The sequence below is a fragment of the Panthera leo genome, chromosome A2 (assembly GCF_018350215.1).
Source record: "Panthera leo isolate Ple1 chromosome A2, P.leo_Ple1_pat1.1, whole genome shotgun sequence".
Lineage (NCBI taxonomy): Eukaryota > Metazoa > Chordata > Mammalia > Carnivora > Felidae > Panthera > Panthera leo.
The window spans coordinates 48184160-48209905 of NC_056680.1; the positions used below are offsets into that span (position 1 = coordinate 48184160).

Sequence of the window (25746 nt, forward strand, 5' to 3'; positions counted from 1 at the left end):
GAAGCCAAGCCAAATACTTGCCATCAGACAGGCCTGCAATACCTGTAGAATTGGGCAAATTCCTCTTCATGAGGTCCCCAAGATATCCTGAGGTTCCTGCACCTGCCAGGAAGTGACCTTGTTTACTCACCTGGTGAGGCTGCTGGGAACTCTGTAAGCAAGACATCAGGCCAACATTTACAAGGGGCTTTATGGCTCCACATTTTATAAAGCCAACCCTAGTTCCTTAAAGCTGTCTGGTCATATCTGAGTCTATGAATATCACTCTCACATATGACATTCCAGTCAAAGCATTGGTAACATAACCAGTATTTCCAACAGGTGACCTGTTACAAGATGAACAGATTCTTATTGAATTTATGCAAACAATTATAATTGCCATGAAAGAAAGAATACTCACTGAGAGTTTTGGAATTTCAAGGGAGTTGTGTAGAGAAAAAAGATAAGTGCTTCAGTTTACAAATGAATACTTTGTGACATTTCTGTATATCATAGATGTCTTAAGAGAAAGTTTCCTTAATTTGGAAGAGCAAACATTAGAGAGCCAGCAATAGTTTCAATAAGAATCACAAAACTGTAATCTTCCTCGGTTCATTTAATCCCATGTTCCTAATTCTTGTTCAATTTGAATGCAGCTTTTTAGTACCAGAAATTCTTACCCATTTTAGTATTAATTTTAAAGATGTCGAATACCTGTATTTGTCCTCAAAGTCCTTTTTATAAATCTTCTTGAAGAAGAAACATGTTTTGTGAGAGAATAAGAACAATTATAAATGACAAAATCTCACAAATAGACATTGTTAAAGATCTGATGAGAGTTCATTATGATGCAATTGACAAAGAAATTCAGTTATTTCTGTGACACATAACACTTCAAGTAATCAGAATACTAAGTGATGACCTTATCCCAAAACATTAAAACTTCAGGAATTGCATATATATTTGGGCAGTTACAGCATTTACCTTTGCAGTACAACCTAAGGTTTACCACTGTACAACAATGCTTTTCTAAGTAACTTAGCATCCCAAATAAAAGGGCCTAATTGGTCAAAAAGACTTCATTTACCATTTAAATCCTGGGAAGTTTGTTAAAACCTGAGGAAGTTATAAGTACATCCTAAATAGGATTACAGATCATTACAAATCTTAAAACTTTATTTATTCAACCAAGGTGGCAATGAAAAATCCTAAAGGTGAATGTATAGCATTATATAGTTGTTACCAAAACCTAGCTCCTTTAACATTGAGAAGTTTTAACTAAGTAATCAAAGACCTGATAAAGATGAAACCTAAGACTTTGGTTTTCCCAGAAGACAAAGCTTTGTTTGCATTGTTTTATCAAGAGCAGATCAACAGTCCAAGAAAACTTTGTCATTTGAGGGAGAAAAGCAGAATTTCAACCTTATACCAGTGTACTTTAAAATTCCATTCATCTCAACCTTAGTCCGTCCTGAGCACACATAAAATTCCTTTCCAAAGATTTCCCTTCATGAACCTTTTACAACTTTACTTTGCCTTCAAACTTTGTCCCCAAACCATTTCTCTCTAAATAACCAGTCTCATTTAGTATAAAATTACTTTCTTCTACCCTCAACAAAAATGTATTTCCATTCCTTCTATCTTTCTTACATACCTCCTATTTTCCTACATACAGGGTTGCTTTCCTTATTTCCATCAGTCTTAAGTACACTTAACAGAATTTTAACTCTTAGGAAACCTTAGTCTCCAATTGAGGACCTAGTAACCAACTGAGAGGTGTTTACACCAGAATTTTTTAGATGGTAAATTCATGAACCAATTAAGTACAAATCATGTTTTCCAATAGGTCCATATTGCCTTAATTTCTCTGCAATAAGAAGTTAAAAACACAAACTTATGTTCAGTAATCAAAGCTTTAGCAATTTATTCTATTTGGAAAAGACTTAGATGTCCAAGGGGGTGCACTTTACTCCTTGACCTTGAGGATGGGAGGAGGAGCCAATGGTGCCTGAGGCACTGAGGAAGGTAGAGGAACCAGTTATATAGACCACACCCAAGTTGGTGCAGAAACAGTAGGGGGAAGGGAAGGCAGAAGAGGCAAGGTGCCAGTAGAAGGCAGAGAAGGAAAACCTAATTCAAAACCTTAACTCAGACAGAAGAACAGACACCATGTTTTTTTCCTGCAAAGTGGAAATATGGAGTCCACATTATGCCAGAGAAGACCGGGAATTTCCCCAAAACAAATGAGTTTCAGCAACTGCTTGGGAGCACACCTTAAAGTCCCCATCCTGAGGTAGACTAACCACAGTTGGCTCCAATTATAGCTGTTAACCTGGGAAATGAGGGAGAATCCCTCACATCTATTAGGCAGAGGAACAGGGAGAGATAGTCAGTGTCCCCTTCAGTCTGATTCTATCTCGGCCAGACCAATAAGGTCCCCTTCTCGAGGTTCCTCCTGATATCATCTGGGTTTCTGGGACTTTCCCTGGTTGGGATATTTATTCTTTTAATGTCCTTTTTCCTTGCAGTAGGCTCATTGACCCCTTGCTAAGGAGGTTCTGGGCCTCCTCCCTTTTGGTGGCTAGACCTTCCCTGTCCTTTTGTCATGGCTCTCTTATACCTCTGGAGCAAATAGGGTGTAAGCCTTGCATCTCATAATAATCATCGGGGGTATCCCTTGCTGCTGGTCATATTCATGGGCTTCTCAGTCCCTGCTCTGATCCCCTGGAGGAGAGCCTCTTGGTACGGGCGGATGTGGACTGGCATCTGGAGAGTACCTGCGCCTGGCCGAGGGTGCAATCTGGCTGCTGGTTCTTGTGGGGGAGGGTTCTCTGGGTCCAAGAGGGGAGGAGAGATGGCGGTGGTGGTGGCAGTAGTGGTGGAGGAGAAACAGACGGGGGAGGAGTTTCAAGCTCAGGGGCAGGGGTGAGGGAGCTCCGTGAGTCATAAAGTGGTAGAAAGAAGGGATCTTCCTCCGGGTCTGCTGCAAACACTAGGGGAGCGGTGGGTTGCTTCTTTGGCTCCCTGGGTGAGTCTCTGGATAAAGTGGCTAAAACCTTTGCCTGGCTCTGCTTGCTATGGATGAATTGCACCCAAGTCGGTGGGTTTCGGGCAATTTCAAGCCAGGAGTCGATGTATGAAAATTGATCAGGGTGACCTGGGTCTCTGGAGACAACATGCCAGATGCAGCAGACCATTGGGACATCCACGGTTCCCTCAGAGAGCTCTCCTACACCAAAAGTGGGTCATTCTGACTCACATAGGGTCCTTAACGTGCTGGGGGTTATCTTAATTCCATAGTCTCCCCCAAAACCCTTCTTTGCTCTGTCTTGACCCCATAATGTTCCCATGAGGCAGAGTTGCAAAGACAGACAGAAGGATAGGGATGCCCCCTCTCATGAGGAGACCAGTCAGATGCCCATCTGGCCGTGTCCCAAAGGAATATTGGTGATGCTTAGCCATAGCAGTCTCAGCTTTGTGACTTACGATTGGAAACTATTCCAATGCCACCATAGACTGTGTGCCATTCACCTTGGAATCACAGACGGGCCCACTCAGACTCTGTAGGCTTTTGGGGACCTTAAGGGTGCCTGCCTGTGGAGCCACAGAACTGAACTTGGCAGGCAAGCTAGACCGAGTGGCACATTCACACTCACATACACACCAGAGGTTATTACATTCCCTCCCACAGAATTCCTATCTCTGAGACCTCTGAGGTCTCCAGGGAGTGACCAGGTCCGTCTTCCACTTTTGCTAGTAGGCCTGACTAGATTGTGCCCTAGCCTTACTGGTTCCGATGTCAGGTCCAGGTCCTCACCTGCCAAGTCTTCTCGATTCCAGCAGGAACAGTGGAGCAGGGCTGGCCCAACATAACCGAGAGGGAGACTGCCAAAATTCAGTCAGGGCACACCTTCTCCCTTGCGATTCTTTGTTCTGTCACTGCCTTGCAATTCTCCCAAGCTGGTGGCAACAATGGGCCAGCGTAGTTGGGTTTCCCAGTCAGGGAACCAAATATGTTACAGAACTAGGCTGGAATGCTGGTGGAAAAATCAAGTGCTCGGAGATCTTGGTGAGTCTGAGATTTATTTAACACTGGGGGGCTCAGAGGAGACCGTTTCTCCAAAGATCTGAGCCCTGAATGAAGGGTGGGAGGGTAATTTATAGTTGTCAGCTTCCATATCTGTGGCGGGTTTTCGCGTTTGTGAAACAGGGCAAGAAGAACCCGGAGGAGGGGTCTCCAAGCTAGAGACCAGAGCTTGTTTTAGTCCCATCAGCCATCTTTGGCACAGTACTTTATTCGTTTCTCCAACAATACTGGAATTAAAATTTAAAAGCTTAAAAAAAATAATGCTCAACTGAAAAGAAATCCATAGTTCTTTTAACCCCTTCAGTGATACATTATGTAGTAGAACTATTTTATGTTCATGGGGAGTTTGATATCGGGTGTGTGTGTGGCATATGCATGTGTACATGCATTCACATGTGTGCATATGTTTCTGTGTGTATGGTATGTGTATGCATGTATGTGTGTGTATGTGTAAGACAGAGAGATTTTGAAAAAATTAAGAGAGAATGGACTCAGAATTCAGAGAGTTTCATTTCAAATCATACCTGTGCTATTTTCTACTCTGCTTCCTCAAGCAAAATTAGTTCACTTCACTTAGACACTTCTCTTACATATAAGATTGTGATAATAACATGACCTACCGGGGTTGTGTTGAGGAATTAGTGATAAGTGCTTTTATTTGACTAAGCACAGTGGGTGGTGCAGAATCAGTGTCATTCACTGTGTGACCTTTGATAAGCCCCCTAACTACTTGGGGTCTCCATTTCTACATCTGAAAAGAAGGTCATTGTATGAAATTATGGTTTGATCCCTTTCAGATGTAAAATGTCATGATTCTTTTCATTGCTAACTGGACCTTCAGGGAAACAATCCCGTGACCTACTTTCTCATTAATATCATTTGGTGAACAACAGGACTAAATATTCTACTAGGCTGGAAAAATCAAAACATCATTATTTTACGGGTAGGTTTTCATTCTCCTTCTGAAAGTCTGGCAGATATTGGAATACTGGGAATATAGAGAAGGCAATTTCTGTTACATTTCCTGTGTGGTAGTAGGAGAGCTTATTTTACTCTCAGATAATTGTGCAGGTATAGCTTCCCAAATCCCAAAACCAGACATGGTCCAAGACTTGGGCTTCTGGATTAAATTCAGTATGCTCAGTTAAATTTGAATTTCAGATAAACAACACATCATTTTTTAGTATAAATACTTTCCACATAGTGCATGGGACATAAGTTAAATTTATAATTTGCTTATCTGAAATGAAAATATAACTAGGAATTCTTATTTTTATTTGCTAAATCTGACAGCCTTATAACAAGAAAATTCACATGACTATTTTATTAAACTTCTGCCAGAAGTAAAAAATTTACAACTACCCTCAAATCTGTCCCCTTCTCAGTATCTCTACTATGCCTCCTGGTTGAGACTTTTTGGATTGAATGTTTGTACTCCACTCCCATTCATATGTTGAAGCAATACCTGCCCCCACAGTTGTGATGGTATTTAGAGATGGGGCCTTTTAGAGATAATTAGGGTTAGATTAGGTCACGAAGTTGGGCTCTTCAGATGAAATTAGTACTTTAGAAAAAGAGTCCAAAGAGCTAGCTCTCTCTCTTTCCTGTTTGTGAAGCTCCAAGAAAGGAGGTTACTGCAAAACAGAAGGAGGGTACTCACCAGGAACTTAATCAACTCACATACTCATCTTGGACTTCCAGCTTTCAGAACCATGAAAAATAAATGTCTGTTGTTGAAGCCACACAGTTATGGTATTTTGTTATAGCAGCCTGAGCAGACTAAAGCTCACAGTATCATCTCTGAGGCTAAAATAGCCAGTGGCTTCCTAATCTCTTTACTTTCATTTTGTCTTCTGTTTGCTTTGATGGAAGTTTCTAATAAAAAAATGCTAAGAGGATGAATTTTTTCACACCTCAGTAAAGCCATATGTTTTTGCGGTTTGGTATCCTCCAGTTCTTCATTGTCCTCTGGATTCATTAACATAGCCTAAAGGTAGTAAATGGTTATGGGAGACAATCACATTTTGCAGTTTTATAAGATAGTCTCTGAAATGACAAGGTTTTTTTCCAGGGTCTGCCACTTCCTACCTCTGGGGACTCTTTAATTTTTCTGAGCCTCAGTTTCCTTATTTGTAAAATAAAAACAACTGATACTGTCTGACATATATTCCTGTTACAGTGGTTGAATACATGAAATACATTGGTAGGTTGGAAATACTGAACACAGGGCTTGATAGAGAGTGAAGCGTTAGAAAATATTAGCTGTGATGTCATTTTCTTGATGCCCCTTCCTTTTCTCCCACCACATGACTGTACTCTCCAAGTTTATCTGTCATCTTATCTCCACTCCTGGAACAATTATACTTCTGCTATTCCTCTCATCCTTTTCACATGTTCTTCTTTCTGTCTGACATGCTCCTTCTTGTAGAATTCACTTTTCTAGGCTGGTAAAATATAATTTATTTGGGAGATCTTTCCTTGATCTTAATGAATATTAGTCTCTGTCTAGAAGTACACTACTCAAAATGTCTTATTGATCTCTAAAATCATACATGAGAGGAATAATTTGTTAAGTCTTTCCTCTAAAATGCTCATTCTGGCAAATCATCAGCAAGGTATAGCATCCTCATTTGAGTTCCTTAGGAGCAGAGCTAGAGGCAGCCAGAGGCTGAGATTTGGGTGCATTATTACTATTGAGGAAGTGCTTTCCAGGAAGTGAGGAGTGAAGGAAGCAGGACAGGGAAGAAGTAAATCCAAAAAATTATGTGGACTCAAAGTGTGGGTTTAGTGTGATACTGTGGGAGTGAGGGGGTATACTGGGACATAATTTGTACCAGAGTTGTCCCTCCATCTGGTAAGAGGCTAGCTTGTTGTGTGCGACCATCACAGGCTGCCTCAATAGGTGAGGATCAGGACTTGTATACAATGGGACTTGTATAACCTCTCAAGGAGTGTCTCCCTTTCTTGGCCAAGGGTGATTTTCCAAAGAAGGTCACAGAATTACCTGCAGGTCATCTGGAGGATGAGTACATTGGTCTGAAAAGAGGATCTGGGCAAGGCACCAGACATCTACTAGAGTCTCTTAACTGGAGAGAACTTAAGACCCTCCAATTTAATACCTTTATTTTACTACCAAAGAAGTGAAAAACTAGAAAATGATTTGTCCAGGTCCATTGTATATTAAATCTGAGCTGGGACTAGAATTTGGGTCCTCTGTTTTCTAAATTAGAGTTCTTTCCACTACAAAAAAGAACATTTATTTCTACAGTATTTTCTATTAATGAACGGGACTTCATATCCACTTACTTATTGCCATACTTTTACCCAGACTCTAGGTCCTCAAGGCATGCTAGCTGACCTATTTGAAAGGTATAACCTTTGATCAAGGCAAGGAAACTAACCTGCCTGCCTTGAATGAGTCAAGTTCACAATGCTCATGGAGGATAGTTTCAACTTGTTGTTATTCCAAGGTTAATACCAACCAGGTTAATGAGGTCAAAATTGCATTTGTTGGGCCAGAGAATGAAGTGGTGTTTAGATGAAAAGAAAATTGTTAAAACTGACAAAGAGAGCTAGTGATAATGAGATGCTTAATGGTGTGATGGAGGAGAGAGACAGCTGTAATGCTCTCCTAATGGAAGTTCAACTGATTTTTGCTGAACTTTCTCTTAATTCCTTTGCTCTTGCATAATGTATGATTTATCACAACTAAAACTGAGCAAGTGGATAAGTCAGGATTTTGAGATATGCCTTCAGACAGTCTTTAATCAGTTTCAAGGTTTTGTGATGTATAAGCTCCTTTTCCTCTTGAAAGTAAACTTAGGTAGTACTTATAAGCAAGTACTGAGGAAATGTATTTGTGGAAGATATAGTGGAAAATGACCAATCCTGATTGTGATTATTAGATTCGTTGAAAAAAATTACTTTTCTAAATTATTGCATTGGTGGGCAGAAATATCCAAAACCAAACAATATAATATTTATTGGGAATTAATTTGTCTTGCAGTGTCTCCTTTCTTCATAAAATGGCACAAACTGTCACTTATTTCCATTAATTACCACCTCAGTCTTATAAATTTATTCTTCTGTGTGCTTTCTAGGAAGCCAGCATCTTAATGCATTTAAGTACTCCAGAATTAAAGGTAGGCTATGTTCATGGCTCTGCCACATTGCTGCTTAATAACTCTTTGACCTTATAGCAGTTACTTACCTTCTCTGACCCTCAATTTCCATTTTTACAATGAACATATATATAATCTGCACCTTGGTATTGTAGTGAGGACTAAATGGGTTGTTCACATACAGTTCTTTGTACATAGTAAATTTGCATTATCATGCAAGAACATAATTGTTAGTATTGGTTTAAATGTGAAATATAAAATAATACTAGTATTAGGAAAAATGGGTAAATTCTACTATAATCTTGGAGGGGGAAAATTGTCTAACTGTGACCCAAAGTCAAAAATAAGAAAAAGGAGGGGCACCTGGGTCGCTTAGTTGGTTAGGCATCTGACTCTTCATCTCAGCCCAGGTCTTGGTCTCAGGTTGTGAGTTCAAGTTCTGTGTAGGATTCTGTGCTGAGCATGTAGCCCACTTAAACAAAACACCACCACCACCAACAACAACAAAACAAAAACAACAAGAAGAGATAAGTTGAACTTAAAAAAACAAACAAACTGGGGTGCCTGGGTGGCTCAGTCAGTTAAGCATATGACTGGGTCTGATGATCTGGCTTGGTCAGATGAAAGCATCTGATAATTTCAGCTGTGGTCATGGTCTCACACTTCGAGAGTTCGAGCTCCTTGTAAGGCTCTTTGCTGACAATGCAGAGCCTGCTTGGGATTCTTTCTCTTTCCCTCTCTCTCTCCTTCTCTCTCTGCCCCTCTCTTCCTTATACTCTCTTTCTCTCTCTCTCTAAAAATAAATAAATAAGCTCAAAAACAAACAAAACAAGCCAGCCTTTGCTTTGCTTAGCAATAATCAGCATAACTAAAGTTAAAACAAACAAACACCAATATCCCTGATGAGTATGGATGCAAAAATTCTCAATAAGATACTAGCAAATCAAATTCAACAGCATATAAAAAGAACTATTCACCATGATCAAGTGGGATTCATTCCTGGGCTGCAGGGCTGGTTCAACATTCACAAATCAATCAATGTGATACATGACATTAATAAAAGAAAAGATAAGAACCTGATATGATCCTGTCAATCGATGCAGAAAAAGCATTTGACAAAATTCAGCATCCTTAATAAAAACCCTCGAGAAAGTTGGGATAGGAGGAACATACTTAAACATCCTAAAAGCCATTTATGAAAAGCCCACAGCTAACATCATCCTCAATGGGGAAAAACTGAGAGCTTTTTCCCTGAGATCAGGAACACGACAGGGATGTCCACTCTTACCGCTGTTGTTTAACATAGTGTTGGAAGTTCTAGCATCAACAATCAGACAGCAAAAGGAAATCAAAGGCATCAAAATTGGCAAAGATGAAGTCAAGCTTTCACTTTTTGCAGATGACATGATATTATACATGGAAAACCCAACAGACTCCACTGAAAGTCTGCTAGAACTGATACATGAATTCAGCAAAGTCGCAGGATACAAAATCAATGTACAGAAATCAGTTGCACTCTTATACACTAACAATGAAGCAACAGAAAGACAAAGAAACTGATCCCATTCACAACTGCACCAAGAAGCATAAAATACCTAGGGATAAATCTAACCAAAGATGTACAAGATCTGTATGCTGAAAAGTATAGAAAGCTTATGAAGGTAATTGAAGGAGATACAAAGAAATGGAAAAACATTCTGTGCCCATGGATTGGAAGAATAAATATTGTTAAAATGTCAGTACTACCCAAACCAATCTACACATTCAATGCAATCCCAATCAAAATTGCACCAACATTCTTCTCGAAGCTAGAACAAGCAATCCTAAAATTTGTATGGAACCACAAAAGACCCTGAATAGTCAAAGTAATTTTGAAGAAGAAGACCAAAGCAGGAGGCATCACTGTCCCAGACTTTAGCCTCTACTACAAAGCTGTCATCATCAAGACAGCATGGTATTGGCACAAAAAGAGACACATAGACCAATGGAATAGAATAGAAACCCCAGAATTAGACCCACAAAAGTATGGCCAACTAATCCTTGACAAAGCAGCAAAGAATATCCAATGGGAAAAAGACAGTCTCTTTAACAAATGGTGCTAGGAGAGCTGGACCACAACATGCAGAAGAATGAAACTAGACCACTTTCTTATACCATTCACAAAAATAAACTCAAAATGGATAAAGGACCTGAATGTGAGACAGGAAACCATCAAAACCCTAGAGGAGAAAGCAGGAAAAAACCTCTCTGACCTCAGCCGCAGCAGTTTCTTACTTGACACATCCTCAAAGGCAAGGGAGTTAAAAGCAAAAATGAACTATTGGGACCTCATGGAGGTAAAAAGCTTCTGCACTGTAAAGGAAACAGTCAACAAAACTAAAAGGCAATCAATGGAAAGGGAAAAAGATATTTGCAAGTGACATATTGGAACAAGGGCTAGTATGCAAAATCTATAAAGAACTCACCAAACTCCACACCCAAAAAACAAATAATGCAGTGAAGAAATGGGCAGAAGACATGAATAGACACTTTTCCAAAGAAGACATCCACATGGCCAACAGACACATGAAAAGATGCTCAATGTCACTCGTCATCAGGGACATGCAAATCAAAACCACACTGAGATATTCCCTCACATCAGTCAGAGTGGCTAAAATGAACAAATTAGGAGACTATAGATGCTGGCGAGGATGTGGAGAAATAGGAACCCTCTTGCACTGTTGGTGGGAATGCAAATTGGTGCAACCACTCTGGAAAACAGTGTGGAGGTTCCTCAAAAAATTAAAAATAGATCTACCCTATGACCCAGCAATAGCACTGCTAGGAATTGACCGAAGAGATACAGGAGTGCTGATGCATAGGGGCACTTGTACCCTAATGTTTATAGCAGCACTTTCAACAATGGCCATATTATGGAAACAGCCTAAATGTCCATCAACTGATGAATGGATAAAGAAATTGTGGTTTAGATACACAATGGAATACTACATGGCGATGAGAATGAAATATGGCCTTTTGTAGCAACGTGGATGGAACTGGAGAGTGTTGTGCTAAGTGAAATAAGTCATACAGAGAAAGACAGATACCATATGTTTTCACTCCTGTGTGGATTCTGAGAAACTTAACAGAAAACCATGGGGGAGGGGAAGGAGAAAAAAAAAGTTAGAGGGAGGAAGCCAAACCATAAGAGACTCTTAAAAACTGAAAACAAACTGAGGGTTGTTGGGGAGTGGGAGGGAGGGGAGGGTGGGTGATGGGTACTGAGGAGGGTACGTGTTGGGATGAGCGCTGGGTGTTGTATGGAAACCAATTTGACAATCAATTTCATATTAAAAAACAAACAAACAAATGAAAAACTGTCAAACTAGAAAAAATTTGAGTTCTGCTGAGCGAATACCTCTAGGTAGGCACATGCTTCACTTTCCTCTACTTCAGGCTTCTTCCTAACATCCGCATGATTCCCTCTTTCTTGTTCTGTCTACCTAGAGCAGTCCTGTACATTATATCCTTCTCTTTCTAGAAGATACTTGTATCCACCCCTGCTTTTTCTCTTTCTAAACCTCACCAGAATGCATCTCCCAGCTCCCCAAAAAAGAAAAACCTAAATGGGAGGTATGTATTTTATAAATAGCATACCCTTTGTCCTTGGCTCAGTAAATTTCCAAGAATATGACCACTCTGTGTCAGAACCTATTATCAGGGGTTGTGTGTCTTTCTTCTCATCCTGAGCATATTTACAGAGAAGTAAGAAAATGGTTAGAGGAAACGGGAGACAGACCCTAAGAATCCTCCTCCTTCCAGAAGTGGAATTTCCTGAAATGAAAGAGTAGTGAGCTCCCTGGGTGGATTCTAGCAACTATCTCCTTAATCTCAGTTGCTCATGGGTTGTCTTTCTGACTCACAGGATAATAAAAATTGGGGGCTCAGCTTAAATACTGATCAGATAGCATTTGTATCTATCCCATTTTAACTTTTTGTAAGTTGACCTCCCCATGTAACAGTTGCATTTACATTCATATTCCAGCATGACTATCCTGTGAAGTAATCATGCTGACTATTTCCAAGAACTAGTACCTACCCTTCACCCAGTCATGTGGGATTTTGTTTGCCCAAACATCAAAGATGGACAATGGTTTTAAATCAGTTAGGTACATTCTCCATGTCACATGGCAAGAAAGTAGAAAGATTGGAATTTAAATAAAAATTTCTTGACTCCCTAAAGGAAGCTCTTTCTACAAAGTTGAATCCTAAATATAATGTTACTCTTTTGTGTCAAGGAATTTGTTGATTCTAGGTTAGTGTTTGAGTGGGAAAAAGATGGAAATACTCTCACCAGACTGAACCTACCTTCAGATTCCTTTTATCTTGCTGCCACCCTCTCCTTTTCTCTGACTTGATTCAAAGACAGAGCCATTGATATCTCTGGAGTTGCTTCTAAATGGATATAAAATTACACTGTAAGTGAGATCTTGAGTTCAATTATCTTAGTCTTTTCCATTTCAGTCTGTGCTTTGGATGGCTATCAAAAACTTCCCAACCTGGCTGTATGTAATTACGATTTATATTCAAGTATTGAACTTTCTATCAATTCAATTGATTTTGTGGAGCCAAATCTATAGATCATTCCCAATGAGAGAAAAGTGGTCTGACTGGTATCAGGGTCACTTCCTTTGCTGTTATCCTTAGTGTTATGAAATAATTTAAAGAGAAATGTAAATGAAGCTCAGAGGAAAACATGGAACGTTTCAGCAGAACATCTCTAATTAAAGCATTAATTGTAATGAAGCTTTGACTCAGTTCTACTATAGCTTAGATGTGGGAGTTTGCTAATAGGATATATTCAGTAGAGGAAGTCACAGAACTCACAGGTGGTTAACATAGTATATGGTTCTTAACCTCCTTGGTGACTCATGGGCCCATGGACCACAAATTAAGAACCAGTTCTAGGAGAGCAGTCATGGAGAGATCATAAATGTCCTGTGAAGTTTGTTTATTACCTCCTTGAAATTATGTGAAAATTGCATACATGTGTATAGTCAGTATTTGGGGGGATAAGGTCCAAGGATTTTATCAGTTTCTTGACCTCGAAGCAAGTATCACAGATCAAATAGTTTCCTTAAACTCACAGTTTTATGAAAAATAGCATTTTAGATTTTGCAGTTTACAGTTTATTATTTAGAAAATAAATAAAGAGATATATTTATTTACCTCAGTGTTCAAAGAACCCTTTTCAGACACCATATGCATATTGTTTTGGAGTGGGATAAATTATGAGTAGTAGAGGAAAGCCATGCAATACATGGCTACTTAGAGGTTTTCTTGAGACTGAAATGTTTGTTACTATGCTTAGGCTTCCCAAAATAGAAAACCAGACTCAAAGTAGTTTTAAAAATGTAGAGAATTCGTTCATACAACTGAAAAGTACAGGGATAAGGTTTCACTGAGGTATAACGTTATCCAAAAGTTTATTTTGTGATTAGGGCTTTAGCTCAGCTACAATTAGTGGATCAGCTTTGTCCTCAAGCTGGCTTCTGTGTATGGACACAAATGGACATGGCAGGTCTATGTATCATGTTGTGTCAGCACAGTGAAGAGAAAGAGACCTCTTGATTGTAGCATTCCCTGGATAGTCCCAAGACTGTCTCTTTTGGGCTAGCTCATTAGTTCACATCCCAACCACAGAACTCACTCATTATGGACAGAGGTACCAAATATGCTCATTGTTTTAGCTTAGTCTGGAGGAGCTGAGAGTAGAGTCACCCTCCCTGGGGCCTCCTGGACATCAAAATGGAAAACTGGTGGTCTTAGAAGAGGAAGGGAAATGTATGAATGGTAGAGAAGCAGGAAGGTGATCATGACACTGAGACCATAGGCACATGGAAGAGACAAAGGCGTTGACAACAAGAACAAGGAAAAAAATCTGGTGACATAAGTGGTAACAAGGCTATTTAAAATGAAGATGCAGAGGCTGAGAGTATTGGAATAGTAGCCAAAATGCATGCATCTGGTCAGTGGAGGATCTGGGGCTCAAACCCAGAACTTCTAACTCCAAATCTATTGTACTCTCTACCATATACTGTTACTTTTACAGAGAACCTTTGAGTAATAATTTGCAAAGCCACTTTGGCTGTACCCCTGGCAATAAGGTGTGGAGTAATGTATTGTATAGACAAATGGCAGCTGCTAATTTTAGTTTCAGTTCCAAATCCAGAGAGTTCGGGGAGTGGCATGATTTTCACTTGCAGGGCACAGTAATGCTTTGCACTTCTCAGAGGCTTTTCAGCTGAGACTGTCAAAGGTCTCTGTAGAGATGAATCATCTCCTACTCGGTAATTGAGGAGCCAGAGGCAAAGGGTGGTGAATTAGCCAAGCCACCCCTCGAGCTACCCAGATGGCCTTGGTCTCCAATGAACGGTTTATGGTTGTTTTCTACTATAAATAAGTACACGCACTCAGGAGCCTTGAGAGTCCAAAGACCAAGGGTGACCCAGAGAACCTGTGATTAACTTTTCCCTGGCTGGAGAGAGAAAATGGAAAAATTAAGTAGGAAAGTATATCTTTGCTAACATGAAAGTGCCATGACTCAAGGCAGCAGATTGAATTCTGCTCCTGGCTCAGGAAGAACATGACCTTGGGCATATTACTATTCCCCTCACTTTAAGATGATGTGGCTGGGCTAGACCACCAGGGAGGGCCATTTTAGCTTTAATAACCTCTGTTCTTCATTTTGGATCTCTTTTCCTATCTCAGCAGCTGGGGTATGGAACAAAGTATCATTCAAAGCGAAGCAGACAGTGCTTAGATCAGTGCTGCTCATACCTAATGTGAAAATGGATCACTCAGAAATCTTGTAAAAATGCAGACTCTGATTGATCAGGGTGCAGAGGGAGCCCAAGAGTCTGCATTCCTAAGAAACTTCTGGTTGATACCACTGTGGCCCATTCCCAGCCCATATTTTGCACACTAGGAATAAAAAGTCTTTAGAGTTTAGTATGCTTACAGCATATCCATCCAGAGAAAAAAACAGAAGATGAGAAAGGGGATAGAAGAAGTGGTGACTATCAACACAAAATTAAAGCATGTATAAGTCAAATAAGAGTTTGAGACCTATAGATGAAAAAACAAAACTATACTTTGATAAAAGTATTAATCCAAACCAAAAAACTCCATCGGAAGAAGTTAAATGAATTATTAATGTCTTCAGGGTTGCTTGTAGTGATAGCTGATGAGGAGAACTGCATTTGGTTCTCTCTTCTTTATTTTTTATTTTTTATTTTTTTAATTTTTTTTTTCAACGTTTTTTATTTATTTTTGGGACAGAGAGAGACAGAGCATGAACGGGGGAGGGGCAGAGAGAGAGGGAGACACAGAATCGGAAACAGGCTCCAGGCTCCGAGCCATCAGCCCAGAGCCTGACGCCGGGCTCGAACTCACAGACCGCGAGATCGTGACCTGGCTGAAGTCGGACGCTTAACCGACTGCGCCACCCAGGCGCCCCGGTTCTCTCTTCTTTAATTGGCATGACACTGAGAAATATGAAATAGGTTTTATTTTTTTTTATTTTTAAAAAAAATTTTAATGTTTATTTTTGAGACAGAGAGAGACAGAGCATGAATGGGGGAGGGTCAGAGAGAGAGGGAGACACAGAATCCAAAGAAGGCTCCAGGCTCTGAGCTGTCAGCAAAGAGCCTGACGCGGGGCTCGAACTTACAGACCGTGAGATCATGGCCTGAGCCGAAGTCGGAAGCTCAACTGACTGAGCCACCCAGGTGCCCCTGAAATAGGTTTTAAAGGCTGCCTGCACTGAGCAGATGAGGGCATTCCCCATTATAGAGGTTTTATTTTATTTCTTAAGTGGCCTGGGGTTGTACTGCCAGGTAGACATGTATGGAAACTCCTACCAGGATCTCTAATTCCTGGTCCAGGATGATTCCTATTACATGGCACTGTTCCACAAGCCGAGTCATTTCCTCTATGCCCTACATTCTTTTTTTCTTTTTGTGTTAATGGAATTATTATATCCCTGCAATGAAATGCAAATCATTTTTTTTAAGTAATGACCGTGGTGATCTTGAAGCTTTTTGTGTGGACACCCTTCATTTATCTTTCACTGTAATTTCACTAATGAGCAGAAAAGGATCTGGACAAAAATTTGTGTGAAAATACCCAACATAAGATCTCGCAGTGACTCATTTCACAAGCTATCTTTTATTTCTCCTATTCTTGCTCCCTGGGTCATTGATGATCTCACAATGAGCCTAGTTGCAGGCCTTGCTTCATATGCTCCCTCTTGCATGTCTTTCAATAATAATAATTAGAGCTTCAAATAAATGCATATCCTAGAATGAATGGACTGTCCTTTATTCACCAAACCAAATGTAATTCAAGATTCTCAATTTTTTCATCACCATTTTTATTCTGCACATCCTCTTTGTTCTCTGCAGTGCTTTATCGACCCCTGTCAGGTTGAAAAGAAGCAGATAAGACAGGCAGCCAATCAGGATTTGGGAAGCATGTGCTGTGTGAATGCCACCTGGCTCTGAAGGAGCAGTAGGCTGCAAGCCTGGGCATTGCTTTCTCCCTGGTTTCAGTAGATTGCACAAGTACATTAGGTTATGTATTTACTGATAATAATATCACACTCACGCCCTTAATTTAGAAGGACACTGGGAAGAACATCATTCTGTTGGCCATTTTTGGGTATCCTGGTTACCTATTTCAAGTAAGTTTGATTCCAGGAGAATATTTTTGGTTATTAAAACCATAACATTTATAAGTCATAGGAAGATGGTTGGTAGTTCTCAAATACAACTCAACTCCTTAAGCATACACATGTTATTAAATCCAGTCCCTAACAATAAAAGTATTACCTCATTTAGTATTCTTGGTGAAAGTATAAAGCAGTTACTAATCATTCATCATCATATAATAATAGCAATAATAATTATTATTATTGTTATTATTATCAGCAGCAACAACAGCATCCCTTGTCTATAGGTGAAAAATTTATAGCCTGAGGAAGAGTAAGTAACTCATCAAAAAGTCAGGCACTTATTGGTTCTAAAGCCAGTACTGAAACTCAGCTCCAGAAATTTTGCTCTTAACTCCTATAGTTGGGCTTCCCTGGCTAAAGCCTAGTATTGCTTTTTCTGTTAAACGTTCTTCCTCATTAGAGGGACTCCCTGAGAACAGAGGTCCTGACTATCCTATTCCTGTAGTGATACCAGCAGTTAGAATTGTGCTTACCACATAGCAAGGACTTAATGACTAACTGGAGAGACTGAGTTAAGAGGGTGAGATGAAGAGGAGGAGAAGGAAGGGGAAGAAGAAGAAACCAAACAAGAAAACATGTGAAGCCTTGAAAGACTTCACTGTTTTCTGTTTAATCTGCATCTCTCAGGAAGCCACTGAAGGAAGGGCAGAAAGAGGACATGATAATGATGTTTGAGGAAAATTAAATCAACCTGGCAATACTGTAGGTAAAACTTTCTGCAATATTAGGTTTAATGCAAAATAGTATTTTATAAAATATTCATTTAAAATCTGTCACACAGGGGCACCTGAGTGTCTCAGTCAGTTGAGCGTCTGACTTGGGCTCAGGTCATTATCTCACGGTCCATGAGTTTGAGCCCTGCATGGGGCTCTGTGCTGACAGCTCAGAGCCTGGAGCCTGCTTCAGATTCTGTCTCCTTCTCTCTGTGCCCCTCCCTGCTTGCCTTCTCTCTCTCTCTCTCTCTCTCTCTCTCTCTGTCTATTTCTCTAACATAAATAAACCTCAAAATGGGGCGCCTGGGTGGCGCAGTCGGTTAAGCGTCCGACTTCAGCCAGGTCACGATCTCGCGGTCTGTGAGTTCGAGCCCCGCGTCAGGCTCTGGGCTGATGGCTCGGAGCCTGGAGCCTGTTTCCGATTCTGTGTCTCCCTCTCTCTCTGCCCCTCCCCCGTTCATGCTCTGTCTCTCTCTGTCCCAAAAATAAATAAAAAAATTTAAAAAAAAAAAAAAAAAAAATAAACCTCAAAAAAAAATCTGTCACAAAAATTGGGAAGATACTTCAAAATGCTTTATGTGGTATAAATATATTTATAAGTAGTATAAATATATTTGCAGATATATGTATATACACACACACAGATATATATTATATACATATATATACAGATATATATGTATATACAGATATATATAATATATGATATATATATTATATATATCATATATATATATAATATATATATATATCTCACCAAGAAATTTTGATTAATTGATATTTTAGAAGGGCAGATGAGTCAGTTTATGTCATCAGTAGTTGCAGTTGTTCTTTTAAAAATATAATTAAGGGGCACCTGGGTAGCTCAGTTGGTTAAGCATCCTATTTCAGCTCAGGTCATGAGCTCACTGGTTGTTAGCTCGAGCATCGCGTCGGGCTCTGTGCTGACAGCTCAGAGCCTGGAGCCTGCTTCGGGTTCTGTGTCTCCCTCTCTGTCCCCTCTCCCCTGCTCATGCTCTGTCTCTCTCTCTCTCAAAACTAAAATAAACATTAAAAAAATTTAAAAATAAAGATGGTAACTAAGTAAAGTTATTTTATGTGACATAAAAGTACTTTTATTATTTGATTATAATGGTTTATACAAATGTTTTTTTTAACTTATTTTCTCTCGCTCTCTCTTCATAAATTTTAGTGTCAATATAAAAGATGCTGAAGAAAATATACCATTTGACAATACATATTGTATTTCATTAAGTTATAATTGCTTCTTACCTCCCTGTTCCTCTTCCCCTTTACCTCCAAAATTCCAATAACCAGTGTTGGCATAAAGATTTGGATTTATCATCACCTAAAGCAAAGTGCAGTGAGATTGCCTACAATGATCCAGGAGCTTGGAAAAAGGAAAGGGGGAGAAGCATGCATATTTATATATTAAACCCTTCCCTTCTTTATGCCATTAAAATGTAATCTTTTATGTTTGTAAATTCACCAGAGAGGGTGATATTAACTTAGCTCCTCTCCCTGGGAATGTGATATCCAGCTGTGTTTTCATGATGAACTTCCATCACAGTAAACACTCCAGATGCCCTAAAGGTTTAGATGTAATGGGATTTGATCCATATCAATTTTTCATAATGTATTCCATGTTGAATTTTTAATCCTTCCCTCTTCAAAAACATTGGGATGTACTCCACCCTATATGGCTCCCTTCTGAGCCACTCTTTTGATAATTATAGAAAAAATTACTCATCATGTTTTCATTAACATAAATCTATCTCTGTTTTCATTACCACAACCAAGTGAAATTTGTCAGCAGTAAGAATATAGGTAAATAGAAACTTTTAAAGTCCTCCCAAAACCATATACATTGTAATTTTGAGTTAAAGCCACATACAAAGTCAGTTTGAGATAATTCGATATAAAAAATAAAGAACTAGATTTAGCTGGAGAGCTTGAACTCAAAAGACACCTAGTCCTGCTAACTCAGAATGAATATATTATAATAGTCTGTATTTTTATTCAATTTAACCTTTCATTGTTCAACAAATATACATTGTTCCAAGTGCTGGGAACCTAGGAGTGAACAAGAAAACAAAAAACAAAAAAAAAACACAAAAAACAAAAACAAAAGACAACTTGTGCCTGCATAGAACTTATATTAATATTTGATATTATCTAAGAAGGGTGTGTGTGCATATAGATGGTCAGTAATGTTTGCACTCACTCTGCCCATGCACACACACACAAATCCATTTGATGTAAAAATCTCCTTTGTATCTTCAGATGATATTTAAAGTATAATTCATAGTAGAAATATGGTTTCCAAAATTAACTCCAGAAAATATATTTTTTTCCCTCATATTTGTCAGGCAGAAAAGCAATAGGGTTATAAGAAAGGGAATGAAAAGGAAGTTTTGATAAAATTGTATCAGGTAACATAATTTGAGGAAAACTTATTTGGAGGCTTTATTAGTTTTTTTATTAGTGCTACAACAAATTACCACAAATTTAGGGCTTGAAACAAGATAAATCTAGTAACTTAACATTTCTGGAGGTCAGATGTTTTAAAATCAAGGTGTTGGCAAGGCTGTGTTCCTCCTAGGGACTGTAGGGGAAAATCTATTTCTTTGCCTTTCCAGCTTCTAGAGGCTGCCTGCTTTCCTTCGCTTGTGATCTCTCCCTCATATAACACCAGTCCTACTTCTGTCATTATCTTTTGTGACCCTGCCTGAGAAGCTAGGCTAATTTCTATATTTTAAGATCTTTAACATAATAATGTGTACAAAGTCCCTTTTGCCATAAAATAATATACAGATTTGTGGGTGAGGATACAGACATCTTTTGGGACCCATCATTCAACCTGGTACAGAATCTGATGCATTCTATGAAATATTCAGGTTCTGGCTTGAATATTTGTTCCTACGGTGCAAGTTTCTGGGGTCATAGATGCTACCTCTGAATCCTCAGGCTCCCTGGGTGTTATATATCATCTTTTAAACCACCTTCTGTTTGCATTGCTGCAGATAACATGACAATCAGAATTTCCTTGTTTCATCATTAGCAGGAATGCCATGACATTCATCAGTTAAAATCAACAGATGCCTGCTATTCCTTTAAATTTACTATTGGGAGTTGTATCTCTATAAACACACACATGCACATGCACACATTTTATTTTCTTAAATTTTTTTTCTATATAGTCCTTTCTGGTAGTGCTCTCAAATGAAATTTCTTAGGTTGCTTAGCTATGGCTATCTTTTAGAGTTAGTTAGAATTGTCAGTAATATAGGAATTAGTTGCATTTTATTTTGTATGTCACATTAACTTGTTACACACATTCATGTGTTTTCTTCTTTTATCTGAATTATTCTTTTAGCATCACTCATCTGAGACAATGCAATGCATATAGAGTTACATAATGACAGCGTTAAGTGCTTTTTGTAAAGAACTTAAAGATTCTGAATTGTGAAGTTAATTAAATAAATGGCCCTTTCTCTTGACAGCCCTAAATTATGATGGAAATGACTGAGAAAAATGATGCTATATAGTTTTTCCTATCCAACTTACATATCATGTTTATTGACATTCAATTTTAAATACTGAGAACAGTTTTCAGACTGGAAAAAGTAGTTTTGAAAAACATATTATAGATTTGTTAAGGTCAGGACAAGATGGTATAGAACCATGTCTTCCTGCTCATCCCCTAAATTAAAGAAAAAATAGGTGCAACTAAATATAATTATCAACTCTCAATGTAGCACAAGGGACAACCATCAAAGACCTATGAAATGTGGTAAGAAGGTAAACTAAAATTAGGGACCTTAGGACTAGAGAATAAACACAGCTGCAGAGTATTTTATGACCCCCATTCAACAGGAGGAGGGTACTTAGATTGAATGTTTCCTGACACCCAAACCAGGAACAGAAAGTAGCCCAGATAGCCCTATCCCCCATTCAAACTGAGCCAGAACCCCATGGAAAATACAGAACTTGCAGGATTGGAAAGAGGATCAATTTGGAGGTCCACTAACAATAAGCCAGAGAAACACTCTCCTTTTCATCAGACCCGAGGTGAGACTCACTCTTCCAAAGAGAGATGCTAAAGCTGCTGTTGGCATTTGAAAGAGAAACATAAGAGATTTTACTCGGAGAGGGACCAACATGGCAGAGAAGTAGGGGTATCTGTACTTCCTGCATCTCTCAAACAAAGAAGGGCTAAAGCCAAAGGACTTTGAACCCCAAGAGTCTGGGAGGAAAAGAGACTGAGTCTATCAGGGAGAAACTGGGACAACCTTAAGGGGCATAGGGTTACTTCAAGGAACAAATCAAAGCACACCTGGTGGAGGGTCCAAAACATCACTAGGAGTAGGGAAATAAAATAACCAAAGTCACAACAACAGAGAGCAAGTAACACTCTCCAAAAAAACACCTCCTGAAGGTGCAGGCCTTAGACAGTGTACGATCCCCCCTTTAATATAGCAGTGCTAGCAGGTTCAGAGTATACAACAAGTTTTTAAAACTCATAAAGGACAGAAAACTAGCCAAAATGACAAACGGAAGAATTCTCCTCAAAAGAAATTCCAGGAAAAAGTGACAGCTAAAATATTGATCAAAACAGATATAAGCAACATAACTGAACAAGAATTTAGAATAATAGTCACAAAATTAATCACTGGGCTTGAAAAAAGCATAGAAGACAGCAGATAATCAATTGCTACAGAGATCAAGGGGCTAAAAAATAGTCATGATGAATTAAAAAGTGCTATAAATGACGTGCAACATAAAATGGAGGTGGCCACAGTGCAGATTGAAGAAGCAGAAGGGAGAGTAGGTGAATTAGAAGATAAAATAATGGAAACAGAGGAAGCTGAGAAAAATAAAGATAAAAAAATTCCAGGATCACGAGGGTAGAATTAGCGAACTAAGTAATTCAATCAAATGGAACAATGTCTGTATCATAGAAATTCCAGAAGAAGAGAGAGAGAAACGGGCTGAAGGTGTACTTGAACAAATCATAGCTGAGAACTTCCTCAATGTGGGGAAGGAAACAGGCATTGAAATCGAAGAGGCAGAGAGAACTCCTGCAGACATAACTTGAATTGATCTTATGCACAACATATCATAGTGAAACTGGCAAATACAAGGATAAGGAGAGAATTCTGAAAGCAACTAGGGATAAACAAGCATTAACACACAAAGGTAGACACATAAGGGTACTACAGACCTATCTATGGAAACTTGGCAGGCCAGAAAGGAATGGCAGGAAATCTTTGATGTGATGAACAGGAAAAGTATGCAGCCAAGAATCCTTCATCCAACAAGCCTGTCATTCAGAATAGAAGGAGAGATAAAGGTTTTCCCAAACAGAAAAACCGAAGGAATTCATCACCACTAAACCACCCCTACAAGACATCCTAAGGGGGAGTCTGTGAGTGAAACGTTGCAAGGACCACAAAGGACCAGAGACATCACTATAAGCATGAAACCTACAGACATCTCAATGACTCTAAACCCATATCTTTCAGTAATAACACTGAATGTAATGGACTAAACGCTCCAATCAGAGGACGTAGGGTATCAGAATGGATTAAAAAAAACAAGACCCATCTACTTGCTGTCTATGAGAGACTCATTTTAGACCTGAGGACACCTTCAGATTGAAAGTGAGGGGATGGAGAACTATCTATCATGCTACTGGAAGTTAAAAGAAAGCTGGAGTAGACATACTTATATCAGACAAACTAGACTTTAAAAACTGTAACAAGAAATGATTACAGGGTCTATTCATCATGAAGAGCTAACAATTATAAATGTCTATGCACCGAATTCGGAGCACCCAAATATATAAAACAATCACAAACATAAGCAGTCTTATTGATAAGAATGTGGTGATTGCAGGGGACTTTAATACTCCACGTACAACAATGGACAGATCATCTAGACAGAGAATGTGCAAAGAAACAATGGCCCTGAACTATACATTGGACCAGATGAACTTGACAGATATATTTAGAACTCTACATCCCAAAGCAGCAGAATATACCTTCTTCTTGAGTACACACAGAACATTCTTCAAGATAGACCACATACGGGGCCACAAAACAGCCCTCAATAAATATAAAAGAATTGAGATCATACCATGCACACTTTGAGATCACAGTGCTATGAAACTTGAAATCAACCACAGAAAAAGTCTGGAAAACCTCCAAAAGCATGGAAGTTAAAGAAAATCCTGCTAAGGAATGAACAGGTCAACCAAGCAATTAGAGAAGAAATTTAAAAAAAATACGGAAACATACAGAAATGAAAATACAACAATCCAGACCCTTTGAGATGCAGCAAAGGCAGTCTTAAGTGGAAAATACATTGCAATCCAAGCCTATCTCAAAAAACAAGAAAAATCCAAAATGCAAAATCTAACAGTACATGTAAAGGAACTAGAAGCAGAACAGCAGAGACACCCCAAACCCAGCAGAAGAAGAGACGTAATAATGATCAGAGCACTAATAAACAACATAGAATCCGAAAACAAAACAAAACAAAACAGAACAGATCAATGAGACCAAGAATTGTTTTTTTTTTTGAAAAAATAAACAAAATTGATAAACCTCTAGCCAGGCTTCTTGAAAATAAAAGAGAGAGGACCCACACAGATAAAATCATGAATTAAAATTGATTTATTACAACAAATCCCTCAGAAATACAAGCAATTATCAGGGAATCCTATGAAAAATTATATGCCAACAAACTGGACAACCTCAAAGAAATGGACATATTCCTAAACCCACACAGTACCAAAACTCAAATGGGAAGAAATAGAAAAATTGAACATTCAGACCCATAACTAATGAAGAAATTGAATCAGTTATCAAAAATTTCCCCAAAAATAAGAGTCTTGGACCAGACCACATGGCTTCCCTGGGGAATTCTACCAGACATTTAAAGCAGAGTTAATACCTATCCTTCTCATGCTGTTCCAAGAAATAGAAATGGAAGGAAGACTCCTGGACTTATTCTTTGAATCCAGCATTACTTTGATTCCCAAACCAGACAGAGGCCCAGCAAAAAAAGAGAGCTACAGGCCAATATCCCGGATGAATATGCATGTAAAAATTCTGAACAAGATACTAGCAAATCGAATTCAACATCATATAAAAAGAATTACTCACCATGATCAAGTGGGATTCATTCCTGGGCTGCAGGGCTGGTTCAGTATTCACAAAGAAATCAATGTGATTCATCACATTAATAAAAGAAAAGATAAAAACCATATGATCCTGTCAATAGATACAGGAAAAGCATTTGACAAAATACAGCATCTTTCTTAATAAAAACCCCCAAGAAAGTCAGTATAGAAGGAACATACTTAAACATCATGAAAGCCATTTATGAAAAGCCCACAGCTAATATCATCCTCAATGGGGAAAAACTGAGAGTGTTTCCTGTGAGATCAGGAACACAACAGGGATGTCCACTCTCACTTCTGTTGCTTAACATAGTGTTGGAAGTCCTAGCATCAGTAATCAGACAAGAAAAGGAAATCAAAAGCATCAAAATTGGCAAAGATGAAGTCAAACTTTCACTTTTTGCAGACAACCTGATACTCTACATGGAAAACCTGACAGACTCCACCAAAAGTCTGCCAGAATTGATACATGATTTCAACAAAGTCACAGGGTACAAAATCAATGTACAGAAATCTGTTGCATTTGTGTGCACCAATACTGAAGCAACAGAAAGATAAATAAAGAAACTGATCCCCTTCACAATTGCACCAAGAACCATAAAATACCTAGGAATAAACCTAGCCAAAGATGTAAAAAATCTGTATGCTATAGAAAGCTTATGAAGGAAATGGAAGAAGACACAAAGAAATGGAAAACATTCCATGCTCATGGATTGGAAGAATAATTATTGTTGAAATGTCAATACTACCCAAAGTAATCTACACATTCAATGCAATCCCAATCAAAATTGCACCAACATTCTTCTCGAAGCTAGAACAAACAATCCTAAAATTTGTATGGAACCACAAAAGACCCCAAATAGCCAAGGTAATATTGAAGAAGAAAA

The 25746-nt window shown here is 38.8% G+C and overlaps 1 pseudogene; it reads left to right on the forward strand.

The window, feature by feature from the left end:
* Positions 1-3775: 3775 nt before the first annotated feature.
* Positions 3776-25746, forward strand: part of LOC122213132 — an 84883-nt pseudogene continuing 62912 nt past the window's right edge.